The sequence below is a fragment of the Poecilia mexicana genome, unplaced genomic scaffold (genome assembly GCF_051168715.1).
Source record: "Poecilia mexicana isolate PSO_F unplaced genomic scaffold, ASM5116871v1 scaffold_12, whole genome shotgun sequence".
NCBI lineage: Eukaryota > Metazoa > Chordata > Actinopteri > Cyprinodontiformes > Poeciliidae > Poecilia > Poecilia mexicana.
Genome location: NW_028263381.1, coordinates 12,036,578 through 12,051,128, shown reverse-complemented (window position 1 = coordinate 12,051,128; position 14,551 = coordinate 12,036,578). Strand labels below are relative to the sequence as shown.

Sequence of the window (14,551 nt, the reverse complement as noted above, 5' to 3'; positions counted from 1 at the left end):
CTCCGTCAGGTATTTGACCGACTCCATCAGGCCAATTTGAAGTTGAAGCCCACCAAGTGTTTCCTTTTCCGGCACCAGGTGGCTTACCTGGGACACATTGTGTCAGAGCAAGGCGTGGCCACTGATCCAGACAAAGTCCGTAAGGTGCAGGAGTGGCCGATCCCGACTTCCATCCAGGAAGTCCGTAGGTTTGTTGGCCTTGCATCCTATTACAGAAGATTTGTAAAAGACTTTGCCACGATAGCTGAACCTTTGCACTCCCTGACACAGAAGTATGCCCGGTTTCAGTGGGGCATAAAACAACAGAGAGCCTTCGACACACTTAAAAACAGACTGACCACTGCACCTGTGCTGGGTTACCCACTCGACCAGGGCGACATGATTTTGGATACCGATGCTAGTGACACGGGTATTGGGGCTGTTCTATCCCAAGTGCAGCAGGGAGCAGAGCGTGTTCTAGCTTATGGGAGCCGTAAGCTGTCCAAGACAGAGCAGAACTATTGTACAACCAGGAGAGAATTGCTAGCTGTGGTTGAATTTACATCCCACTTCCGGCAGTACCTCCTGGGGCGTACTTTCACAGTACGTACTGACCACAGTAGCCTCAGATGGTTAACCAGGTTGAAAGAACCAGAGGGACAACTGGCAAGGTGGCTGGAAAAACTGGCTGAGTACAACTTCAACATCATTCACCGGCCGGGCTGTCAGCACAATAACGCTGACAGTATGTCGAGACGTCCTTGTCGCCAGTCATGTCCCTGCAATCTGCAAGACCCTGTTGCCTCCTCCAAAGACTTTTGTCATAAAGGGGTGCAGTGTGAGTTGGACCCCCATTTCAACCTGGGGATGCTGTGTCCAGTGGGGGTAGTTGAGACCAACGCTGAGCCCCAAAGCCCTACAGAGACTGAAGTTTACACCACAAAGACTAGTGAGACCCCATTGTTTTCTGGTTGGACAACAGACCAGCTTCGCAAAGCCCAGGAAGAAGATCCTGAAATTGCACCAATCAAAACATGGATGGAAACTTGTAGTGAACGCCCTGAGTGGACTACCGTGTCCCCCCACGGACCAGCAACAAAAGCCTATTGGGGCCAATGGAAAAGACTTCAGCTTAAGGAGGGCGTTCTCACCCGAAGATTTTACTGTCTGGATGACAAGCAGTTTTATTCCCAGATCATACTGCCACGTTCTCTCCAGTCGGATATCTTCAGGCACATGCATGAAGGGGCAGTGGGAGGACATTTTGGAGTGGAGCGTACCGTAGCCCGCATCCAGACACGGTTTTACTGGTACCATATGCGAGAGGATGCCACTTTATGGTGCCAGACCTGCACAAACTGTGCAGCTAAAGCAAGGCCATTGAAGACACCACGAGCCCCCATGGGGACTGTTCGTGTTGGCGCTCCAATGGAGCGGGTGGCTCTGGACATAATGGGACCATTGAATGAAACGGAACGCCATAATCGCTACATCCTTGTCATACAGGATTATTTCTCCAAATGGGTGGAGGCATTTCCCCTGCCTAATGACCAAGCAGTTACTGTGGCTGAGGTGTTGGCTTCAGAATGGGTTTGTCGTTACGGGGCCCCACAAGTGCTACACAGCGATCAAGGCAGAAACTTTGAATCTGAAGTCTTCCAGAAAATGTGCAGCTTGTTCGGGATTGAAAAAACACACACTGCTCCTTTTAGACCACAGTCGGATGGGCAGGTTGAAAGATTTAACGCCACCTTACAGACAATCTTGGCAACAACAGCCGAGAGGTGCCACTGGGACTGGGACCTTATGATCCCCTATGCCCTCATGGCCTATAGAGCAACTAAACACAGTGCCACCAAATTCACACCTAACTATATGATGTTTGGACATGAGGTGAGCGAGCCGGTTGACCTAGTGGTCGGCCTACCTCCGGACAATGAAACGGACATTACTGCCCCTTTGTATGTCCAGCAACTCCGTGAGAAACTCGAACTGGCACACCATATTGCCAGAGATGTGCTTTGTGCTTCTGTCACTCGAGCCAAGCGGCAGTATGATAAGAACTGTCACCGGACACAGTACCATATAGGAGATGCTGTTTGGTACCTTGTAAAAGGGACCCGAAAGAGCAAAAATAAAGTGAAGAAATTTCTTCCGTCGTACGAAGGCCCCTTCTTCATCCTAGGACAACTTGATGATCTCATCTTTCGCATTCAGAAAGATCCAAAGACCAAAGTGAAAGTGGTTCATCACGACCAACTGAAACCCTACAGAAGCCGCGACCGACTGGACAACGCATGGGTCATTGATCATGCTCAGAGATGGTCTCCACAGGAGGTCCCTCCACCACACCTCGAAATGGATAATGCAGATGATGACCTTGGTTTGCTTACCCTTCTCAATTGTCCCACACCAGAATCAATTGGAGGTGACCCTTCTACACCACCCATCAGTTTCCCCGCTTCAGTTTTGCCCAATGTTCACAGTAGTGGGGGTACGATTCAGGGAGTGCCACATCAGAGCCCACGTCCTCAGAGGTCGAAACGTCACCGGAGACCGCCTATCAGGTTCGGGGACTGGGTGGACTGAGTTGTTATGGACATTGATATGAGACACTTAACTGCAGAGGTCTAAAAAAAAAAAAGAGAGAGAGTTGTGTCAGGTTTCCCTCTGCTTGTTTTATTTCAGTATTTTAAAAAAAAAGAAGAACTCTGGAAGATGTAATTTTCAACCATTTGTTCGTGTTTGATTTTGTTTCACCTACGTTGATGTAATGACTAAGCTCTACCTGAGTATTTGTTCTGTGTTCACGGTGTAATGGCGGTGTATTCTGGACGGTACGTTATGCGGGCTGGAGTGGAATCATTTTGTGATTATTCTCATCCAGAGTGGGGGTAGTGTTGCACTAGCACCGCCACACCAGCAGGGGGGGGGCACACATGTTTGAGATAAGAGAGCTTTAGTAGAGTAAGTAGAGTTGGGTGTATGTAGGAGCGCGATCATAACAGTTCCTGGTCGTATGTTTTGTGACCGCACTTAAAATAAACGTTCAGTTTCCGAAGGAACCGTTGGGACTGTCTCTTGCTTGCCGCACCACACCGCTGTGAACCTGAAGGGAGTTAACCCTGAAGTCCCCAACCTCTTCAGCCTTGGAGCGAGAAGGAGCTCCCCTGTGTTTCCCCCACGAAGTTTGGAGGTTCATCAGGAAAGGTTAACAATGGAAAAGAAAAATATTGTTAAAACGTAAAGAATGGGAATTAACAGATCTATGTAAAAGAAAGTTTAAGTATGCTGGAGCCAAGCCGAGTAGAGATTTATGAATCAGGATCATTAGGTGATTGTTTCTCAGGACGCTTAAAGGAGGCCATTCAGCTTTTGCTGATTTATGATTTATTTTGGTGAGAGGAAGTCTTTTATTTTGAAGAATGCTTAACAGGATCTAGTTTTGTCTTTTGCCACTATTGATTTCGGTTGCTTGGTTACGAACAGCCGTTGCCGTTGTTCAGCAAGTGTACTGTTAAAAAAAATCTGAACAGAAACTGTTCAGCAAATACGTCTGAGCCTCCGTTATAATCTCCCTTTAGCCATTTCCCAAATCAGAAGCTACAATCGGAAGCCAACTTGAACTTCGATCCAGACAGTCAGGAACGCCGCTACAGCTAGAGGACCGGACTGACGTTTCCTTCTGTGCAGTCCCGTTCTGTTTAGGATCCTGCTCAGAGTACGCATGCTATTAATGGTTTTAACCACAGTGCAAAGCAGCATCCGTATCTCTACATGTTGTAGACCAAACATGAAAGGAAACCTGACCAATTCATGTTAGCCACTGTACTAGCCTAGCATAATACCGCCACTTCCTGGACATAAAATTATCATGTTTTAGCAAGATACATATCACGTTTTAACAAGATACATATCACGTTTTAACAAGATACGTATCACGTTTTAACGAGATACGTATCACGTTTTAACGAGATATGTATCACGTTTTAACGAGATAACTATCACGTTATAACGAGATACGTATCACGTTATAACGAGATACGTATTTTTTTCCCTGCGTGATAGCAATGTGCTTCCGTACGCTTCCGTAGTGATATGTGTCAGTAAAAGTTCCTCATCTGTAAATTTATTTCTTAAGAATATGTGACAGCTACTAAACAGGCCTAGGTGAGGCTACTCATATTTATCTTTCATCTTTCCCTAAACTTGACAGTTTTTACATTGTACAACCACGCTCCAAGAGTTGCTCCAAAATGGTGAATTATTTTGTTACCTTTAAAATTTGCTGCAGCTTTTGCTCCTTCCCAGCCAGCATGCCTAAGTGGGCCCCATGTGGGAGAAAGGAGGGCTGATATATGGGTCCCATATGGGTTTGTCCGCGGGTTCCACGATGGCCCCACATGGGTTTGCCCATGTAGGGCCACAGCCCACATGGACCCTACATGGGCACTAAATGGACAAATCCATGTGGGCCACCACCATATAGGGCCCAAGCAGGACCCATGTGGGCTGTGACCCTACATGGGCAAACCCATGTGGGGCCATCGAACCCGCGGACAAACCCATATGGGACCCATATGGCATGCCCTCCTTTTCCCCACAATGGGCCCACCTAGGCATGCTGGCAGGGTTGGTCCTTATGATACTACCTGTTCAATAATGTTCACTAATAAATACAATACACTTCTAGCTGCTGATAAGCCCTCCATTACTAAAGCATATAAATGATCAATGCAAATCTTCTGTATGCGTTAAAAAAGATTATATAGTCAGATTAAGTAAAATATCATTAAACTCAAAGCAATCAAAAATATTTATATTTTCTGTAACAGGTAATTTCTCCTTTTCAGGGAGCCTAAACTGTGAGAACAGAATGTTTTAAATATACTATGAAAATATTTAATTTGCAGAATCCTGATAATAAACTTCAGTTGTGAACTGAATGATTAGATTGCTTCTAGACACAAAATAATTGATAGTTAATTAGTAATCATACTATGGAAATTACTAATAAGATCTGAACAAACAAGAAACTTGACCACCTGAAGGGATTTCTCATGTTAGAGAATGAACCGTTTGATTTTCTTTAGCCGACTAAATTTAACCTTACCAAAGTTTTTCCTTAGAGCAAACAGGTACTGAGTTTGAAGCGTGGGTCAGATGCCTTCTAAAGCAAGACTCCGGCCTTCCTCACTGTAAAACAAAACATTCTGCTTAATAAAAGATGACTAGAACAAGACTCACTGTGTACACTGATTGCGATGAGTTCAGCCAGAAGTAAAACATTCAACCATACCGAGGCAGAGCCCCTCTTTGGAGCTGCTCGAACCTTAAACACATGATCCTTTAAAGTGACTCCATATGAAAAAACCTTAAAACCACATTTCTAAATTAGTCACAAAATAACTTTATATGTGTTTTAGTAGTCTTTTTTTTGTTTTTTTAGCAATGAGATTAATCTGTTTTCCCTCCTACACAGACATGGAAGAATTTTGGTTGAATTTGTCAAAACGTGCAATCAGGTGTCAAGGTCAACAAACAACAGCCTGGATCACTGCCTACTTTTACTTCTCTGAGGTCAACCAGCAATCACTGTTTTCCTGGACCAACAGGAGGATCCTCTTCATTGGAATGGACAGTTGCATTCAATCCTGTCACATTTGAACTGGTAACAGAGATTAGTCAGAGGTTGCATCACTGTGTTTGCTGATCTGTTATAGCATGTGCTAAAATAATAAACGTTGTCATCTTTGTGTTTAGCTTAAACATGGTTATCAGATTTAATATGTCCATCTTAAAAAAACAAACAATGTGTATGTGTGCCTATTGTCTATATGGACGTCATTGGTGCTAAGATGTTGGTGTGCTTTTACGACTTTTCATAATCCTTGAAATTAACTGAGGTTCTTTTGTGTTTCTCTTTGTAAGGAATTGATGTTTTATGGTAGTGCAGTTATATAACCATTGAGCAGCATATTTCAGGGACATATTTTGCTATTTGCTAACCTTCACAAATCCCCTAAGGCTTGAATCTCCCGTTCAATTTCTCAGTAGCAAAAATAAAGTTTAAAACCACAAAAGGTCATTACTATAGAAGCTGGTTGTTCACAGAGTGCTGAATCCAAGCATACTTATACAAGGTTGAGTCGAAGGAAAAAGTGTGGTAGAAAAAGTTGTTTCAGCAACAAGGAGAACTGTTAAGAAAAATCAATTTAAGAATTTGTGGGAGCGACTCAAGGAGTGGACTGAGGCTGGAGTCAACACATCAAGAGTCACTACGCACAGATGAATCCTATACTTGGGTTGCAAATGTCACATCCCTCGTATGAAGCCACTCCTGAACCAGAGCCAAAGTTAGAAATGACTTACCTGGAACAGAAATAACTGAACTGTTGCTGAGTACTTTAAACTTGAATCACTTGAAATTAAATTCAAGTGAAGCTTGAATTTAATTTGGAAATCAAGGCCCCAGACCCTGGAGGAAGAGTTGAGAGACACAGAATGCACTTTGCTTGAAGACCAGTGTGACAATTCCACAGTCAGTGATGTGAAATTTCACACTCTATGTGAAATAAGTCTACCTAATATACATGTATTAGTTTCGCTTTCTCAAATGAGTGACAAAAATTTTTACTTTTTCACACTATACGTACAAATACATAAAAATGTTTACAACATTTCCAGATTTTTCTTTTAGCACAGTGAAGATAAACACATCTTTCCAATCTACATTTGTGTACTACTTTGAGTTATTTTATCACAAAAAAATGAAGTACACTGAAGTTGAGGCTCTAATATGAAAATGTGTGAAAATTCAGGGAGTATGAACACTTTTGAAAGGCACTATACCTCAACAAGGTGGGCTAGTGGTAACTCCAGAGTCTGGTGCTACTGTGTCAAATATTACATACAATTAAGGCCAAAAGGATAACTTTGGTCCCAACATGAGCAAACGTTTAGTTTTATCTCGATGCTTTCAGTTTATTAAGTTTAAAAAATTATTAACCGTTGTCCAACATACTGACGGCAATGTGGAATGTTCTTAAGAGGTAGGAAATATTTACCCTAAATAAATAACTTCACTGTGCAATGTTTACACACCCTAAAGCTGCAGCACAACTTGAGTCATAAAGTCAGGAGATTTAGTTATAAAACAATATTTGTTATAAATTGACCAAAATTAGCCATCGTATGATTGTGATCGTACGAAAGCAAGAAACAAAACCACCAAGAGTGCTAGCTGAGAATTATCGTGCTTTACTATCAGTTGTGATCGCTTTTGTCTGATAAAGGTCTGCTAAAATGTTACATAGATAGGCCTCACTTTAGACATTCAAAATGTGCAAAATTCTATAAAATGTATTTAAAATGATTGACAGGTGCACATTAAAATGTGATTTTCTTTCATCATGAAATGGTTGTAGACTGAAATCAATTATTGGAGACAATGGAGAAATTAAAAGCAATGAAAATATAGATTTCTTAGAAGCTTTTATATGTTAAAAAAAATCCCTATGTGCCACAAAAGGAGATCTTTTGTAAGTTGTTGTGATCTTCCAATCAGTTATTTTTGTCAAACTTTACAAGACCTGAATTGTTTGGGGAATTATCACCTAATTTATGTAAAAGCTCTTGAGCATCCTGCCAGGGTACAGTGGCTCTCAAACCAAAGTAGGTCGTAAAGAAAAAATAGCCCAGTTGTTGTCAGCCCCCCTCACCTGTTGGTTCCTCTGCTGCTTCTAGGAAGATTTTTCAAAAACTAGGCTGGGAGGAGGTCAATACAACCTTGAGCTCTGGAAAAAAGGGAGAGGAGATAGGTTTTTTATATATAGCAACACAGTGACATCTGCTCATTCCAAATTTTGAAGCTGCTAGACATTTTAACAATATTCAGAAAACAGTGAATACCTGAATTCTCTCTCATTTTTTAGGGTTGATCAAAATAAGCAGCTTTGTAGTGGTATTCTTTTTTTTTTCACATTTTGTTACACCTAAGCTTCATAATATTTTATCAGGATTTCATGCAATGCACACCAATATCAAGTAGTGGATAAATATAAAAGGAAATGAGAATGATACACAGTTTGCCACACGAACTGTGTATTGATATCTTGAACTACCTTCAAATTTCTACAGCAGAAATCTCGAGCAACCTAATCTCTTTTTATAAAAAATAAGCCTCCATGCAACACTTTCAATCAGAAGCATTTAAATAGTCTTGCAGATTAACAACACAGAAAGCAAGCAGTAAAATGTTCATTATGACAGTTTGATGACGTTATAGGATAACATTTTATTTTAGGTCAAAATATCTAGTAGCTGGTTTGAAGGAACAGGATTGAAAATATATTTTTTAGAAAAGGCAGCAGGGGGTGGTAGAGAGCAAAAAAGACTGTTTGTAATAGATGGGATCACTGGCAAGGAACCATCTAAATTTGTGTGCTCCTGCCCTCTGCTGGACACAAATAGTGACTGCGTCAAACGTTGGACATAAGCAGATGGTAGATTTTAACAGAAGAAATAATAATAATTAAAAAAAATCGATGCAATCGTATAAAATATAAATACTAAAAAATGATGGCACATGACAAAACATAAAAAAACATTCCGATAATAGCAGAAAGAGCAATGAAGATAAATGATTCAATCGACTATTTTTCATAACAAACTGGAAACACATACGTCAACATTGCATAGATTTTCAGAAGTAAGAGTTGCTATAATTATTTCAGAGCGGATGCAGAAATATAAAACGCGAAGTAACAAGCCATAATAATCAATTACGCCCACATCATTCTGAGCAACATTAATAGCCCTACACGCTATCTGCTTTTATCTCCTCCACAATTTTCAAAACTCTGCTTGATAAGTGCTTTTTCATTTTCGTATAAAGGGCACACTTAATAGATTATTTTCATTTATTATCCTTTATATATGAGCTTGGCTGCGTTTATAATGTTTATTTGTCATGTTTTGTTTCTTATTGTGACTATGGCAAAGCACATCAGTGAGCAAACAAAATCTAAAAGTATGGGAAAACAATCCTCCCAGAAAAAACAACTTAGATCAACTCAGCATCTTAGAAAGCATTTTTTGCAAGTGATAAAACAATTGCCATAATAATACTGCAATGTTACTATTTATGTATTATTTACATTTGCATTGATCTGTAAATTCAGATTTTAAAAAATTAATATTTGTAGTTATTATTACTATTATATTCATACTATTACATAAAATCTGTATTAAATCTGCAGCAAATAATTATCCGTAATTTACCTGAATATAAGAAACAATATACTTACAACGCTGTATCATACCTCTTAAGACTCTGCGTTAAATCTAATTCCTAAGAAATAAATACTGTAAATATATTTTAGGTTAGATCAATACTCAAGTTCAAAACTTGTTGGTCTCCAAACAACAAACAAACAAACAAACAAACAAAAAATTGTAAATTCTTCAAGAATGTGATTTTGAAAAGAGAATTTGTTGGCCAACAAAAACATGCACTGAAAAAAAAGTAAGCCAAACTTGTGCAGTTTGGTTTACATATATAAGCAATTATACCTAAAAGGTGACAGTTGATTGTCACTTTTTGTCAAATTAGGCTTTAAGAGCAAACACACATCATAAAACAATACATTTGTCTCACGGCTCGCTTACATGGTGTTAACTCAATGTACAGTTATGTTTTTTTTTAGATTTGGATTACATAGCATTACATGAAAACTGTATCAGATTGACTATTTATTTTCAACTAGCCGTAGATTTCTTATAAACTTCCATCTATTCGTTTTTGTTCGGGTTTTATCCTCTGCGCAATTTCTAGTCCCCTTTTCCCCCTGTGCAGCTTCACAGTTGGCCAACCCATTTTTTTCTGTCTCCATCCCAGACTTTTTTTTTTCTTTTCTTTTTTTTTTTTTCTTGCAGGCTAATATTCAGGCCGGCGCTGCAATTTCAGAATCTGCCCTTGTATATGGCGGACGAAAATTTCCACAGGAGGAACCGCAACACTAAACCCCTGTGCACAGCACAGACGGAACGGCTCGACGAAGCCGTCAAACCCCTCGAATTCATTACTCAAATACGCCATCACGCTTTACTAAAATGTAACGTAGCGGGTCGCAAGAAAGGGAAAAACCGCTATGGTGAAATTTTTATCATTTGGAATTTCTCATAACTAATTCAGAAATTTTTTTTTTGAGGAAGCAGTTTTTGTGCCGTCACCTCTGGTCGGGGAGGGAGGATTTTCTGGAGCAGTAGCCTGTTTCGCATGAGCTGCATTGCATTTAGAGGTATGTCAAACCACTGTTTTCGTTTTTTTCAGATTTAAAAAATCTTAAATTTCAGAAATTTTTGTTGCGGATATCAAGTTTTACCCCCCTCTTTTTACACGACAAACGAGCACAGGCAGCCTCTTTGCACTCCTGTTCGCCTCTACAACCAGGTAAATGGCTTTTTAGCAATTTGAATAATCTGTTGATGTTATTTTTTGGAGGGGTAAAATTTTTAGTAATGAAGTTGCAGTGAAACTGCCGCCGTGTCGTTTGTGCAGCTAGTTTGCGCACACGTCCGCCCAGGTAAAAACGCCGTTATTACGATGGAGCAAGCCGGACCAGGCGAGAGTGGCAACATGAAGGACGATGAGGGGAGGAACAATCTGAAACACAAAAACCTCCTGCAGCCATGTTTTGTGAATTTTCCTGCAAATTTGAGCAGAGCTCTAGAGTTGCCTTTCTTGCCGTCAAACAACACTACTGCTATCACCGCTGTGTGTTTTGATGTCTCATCGTTTGTCGTGGATAAATGAGAAGAGGACGAAAGCGTCCTGATTTAAAAAAAAAAAACAGTTTCGAAATGTGTTTTTAAAGAAATATAGGGTTTAAAAATCAATGCGCCAGTGGCGCCACCTGTAGGCAGTCATTTTTTAGAAAATTAGAAAATGTAACGAGACTGGTTGTGCGACTTATTAATAATAATCAATTTTACATTTCATTATTATTATGAAATAATATTATTATTGTGGAATAATATTATTATGATGTTTATGATGTTTTGTAATGCTTTCATTTTTTGTGTGAAAAAAAATAAATAAATTTAGCCCTTCCAGTTATTTTCATATGAATTTCCTAATCCTGAAAGCTTCCTAATCTTTCAGATCTTTGGCTTCTACAAGTAGAAAACCATAACTACTTGCTCAGTTATAAGTCTGTAATATTTGCATTTCGTGCCAATGGAATTTATTTGCAAAGATTGAAGCTGTGTAGACAGGGGAAAAATGTATCTGAAGTGAACTTTATAGCACTGGAAGAAGAAAGGAACATGTCAGCATAATTTGAGGGCAGGAAAAACAATCACAACCAGTGCCTGTACTGTTTATATTAATCCTGCAGACGCCAAACAGTTTTCCCATCTTGCACGGCTTGCTTTTTATTTTAATGTGAGGGGGGAAACTGCAAGAGGCCTTTTTTTTTTTTTTCTGTGGGTGATTTTAATGCTGACCTTCAAAAATCTTTATTCATTCAGTTCCGAGAGCTTGTGGGGGAAAATGTATGGTCGGTATGCAAAATCTGAGTGTAAATTCTGACCTTTGCTTTAAAAGTCTAATCAAAATGCGAGAGTTCTTGTTTGACTGTGGAACTGCAAAGAGGCAACCACTGTCATTCATGAGTTCAATAGAGTTAGTGATAAGAATGTTTATGTGACGTATGCTTATGAAAACAAGTAGTAGGTCATTAAACTCTTGAGAATAAAACCAAGTAAACTTTGGCGAATTAAAGTTTAGATGCATAAGAGAAAAACAAGAGTTTTGATAATTAGTAAACTATCTGTATTATGATATCAGTTGGGCTAGCTTAACTCTAAGGCATATGAATCTACACAGAAGTTTTTTATAATACAATTGGGAGGATGATGTACTATTACAGCGATTCCTAAAGTTGAGTTCAGTACTTCATTGGGTGTTGCAAATGTGGAGTCTAAGGTGCTCTTTAGCAATTAATGTAAATAACGAAAATGATTGCAATGGCAAAATGATCAAACAATATCTAACAAGCAAAAAAAAGTAAGGAAAATATGTTGGTAGTTGTTGTTGCTTGTACTGTCATCGTACCTCTTTTTAATTCCCTTACCAGTAATGAGTGCATGACACAAATATACCACCATGTCATCTACAATATCGCAAAGGACTTTTTTGAATGCAGTAATTGTCGGCTAATATATTTTAAGTCTGAGGAACTTTATTTATTTTTTTTTTTTTTACATTAATTTAAAATTAGGTAGTGTGACAACAGCAGATGCTCACACCAGATGCAAGTTGCATTGCCCAGTAAGCTAAGGGTCACAGAGTGATTGAAGCACCAATGAGAAAAGATTAGATGGATGAAAAAGGCGTATATTGTAACTGATATAGTCATCACAGCTTTTATCACTCGTAATATTTTCTAGTACTGTGCTGCCCTAGTCTCTTCCGCTGTTATTTGCGGCATCACAATCATTTGCAGAGAATAATCCAATGCTTTTTCTGTAGGTAAAAGTATAGAACGGTGCTGGACAGTTACTGTATTTTACCAAAAAGAACCAGACAGCTGTTAGTGAGACCCAATCATTTCCTGAAAACACTAGTAGAAAAGATGTCTTCTTCAAACTAAATGCAGCATATTCAGATTCACGTAAAAGTTTTATGCACGTTTGATTGAGAATTGTCAAGCGCGCTGGTTGACAAGATCTAAAGGCGCTTTTCCACTGGGAAATGGCGCACTAACCAGTTAATGTGTGGTTTGGTTCTATCCCAGGTAGTGAGCTTTTCCATTATACGGTCTGTTCCTCACTACAGTGGGCGGGCCATGAGCGGCAGCAGCTGTGGTTAGGTCTTTGCTGATGTTTACGACAACACTCATCAATGGAGAAGGTTGTGGTTCTGATGGACTCAAATAAACCTAGATATTTAATTTTGTCTTATAGAAGTTCATTGCTGATGATGCAGATTATTTTGCAATACAAATATATGTATATTCTGGCACTTTATTTTATGTTTTGAAATTTTCTACCTTTTGGATTTAGGTAAAGATGTAAACCAATAGCCACACATGAAAAAAAAAAAAATCCAAAAAAATAAAATAAAATTCACATCACACCAAGTTGATATTATGTTGTTTCGGTGTTTCACACCATCGGCGCAAAACTACAGCTGACCACAGCTTCAGCGTTTGTCTTTTCTTTATTGCTGCCCGTTCTTCAGATAGACAAGCTGCTAGCAGGTTTGCTAAATCACTGTCGTACCTCTCCAAAACTTAAAGCATGTGTTCCTTGCGCTGCTCTTGTTTAAACTCATATTTACGCTTCTCCGTACTGAGCAGTTCTCTGACAACAGACCGCATGTCCGCGGTGCATAGCTAAACTATAGTTTTGAGTTTGCCGTGCGAGCCAGTCAACGGATGCAGCCAATCAGACTGCTTCGACGCAGTTCTCGGCTAGTACTACCCCTGAAGCAGGTGTGAAAATCTTAAAACAGCCACGCAGAGCTGGACCAGATCTGCTCTGGCGGATCGGGACCGAACCGGTTGGAGGCGGTCTAGTGGAAAAGTGCCTTAGAGGACCTAATGTGGTTTAGAAACAATATAAAATTTATGTCCGTTTAGAATATTGGTGGGCAATCCCAGTCCTCAAGGGCTGGTGTTCTGCAACTATTACAGGTCTTCTCCCTGGTCCAACACATTTCAGTCAAATAGCTGAATTACCTCCTCAGTGCAGTAATGTTCTCCAGAGTCCTGCTGAGATCTGGGGTCTATACGGATGTATACAAAATGCGAAAAAAACAAAAACTTTTTTTTTTGAAAGATCTGCACATGAAGGACTTTTTTTGTAAGTTCTGCCTTTTTTAAATGGAAATCTTAACATTCTTCACTTAAAAATGCACCTTTAAGTTGAAAGGTAAACAGCATTCCTGCTTGTTGATACTTATATGAGGAAAAGCCAAGCTTAGACTGGGATCAGTGAAGTCACTAGTTTAGATGAAGAGGTAAAACTTCTCTTTGGTCTCTGAGAAACACAAGATGGTGGAAGATTAAATCACTGGCCTCAGGGTAGAGGTTTTGAAACATAGTTGCTGCTCACATTGTCATAAAGTTGGTGCAGATGGATCAGGTATCCGTTTCAGGAAAACAACAACAACAACAAAAAGAGTTTGTGTTTTTCTTTTTTGCAAATGCATGATTCCAGATTTATTCTTAAATATGTGGGGGGGAAAAATAACATGCATACTGTTAAGCCGAATGTTCTGTTTATTTCCATAGTGGCATGTTGGAAATGTCTGAAAAATGGCTTCAGTTAAATTAGTCTCAGGGGGATAGGTTTTTAAGGGCGGGGAGTGCTGCATTAAAAAATTCTGTACATTCCGCACATTTTTTTTTCTTCCTTTGTAAAAATGAACCTTATTGCTTTCATGAATAATGCATATGGATGTTCAGTTGCTGCAGCGATGAAAATTAGGCCTGTTTACGTGCTGTGGATATATACACACAAGCTTTTTTTTTTTTTTTTTTCCTCAGCCATTTCTAGAGGTAGA

The 14,551-nt window shown here is 39.6% G+C and overlaps 1 protein-coding gene across 3 annotated transcripts in view; it reads left to right on the top strand.

Moving 5' to 3' along the window:
* The first annotated feature begins 9,485 nt into the window (after nt 1-9,485).
* znf618 (zinc finger protein 618) overlaps nt 9,486-14,551 on the top strand; it is a 42,929-nt gene continuing 37,863 nt past the window's right edge. For 2 of the 3 annotated variants that reach the window (XM_088010927.1, XM_014986360.2), the window contains exon 1: nt 9,486-10,280. The gene's annotated coding sequence lies outside the window, so the exon portion shown is untranslated. Of the gene's footprint in view, nt 10,433-14,551 lie in introns of all 3 variants that reach the window. The other variant, XM_088010926.1, reaches the window with a different exon arrangement.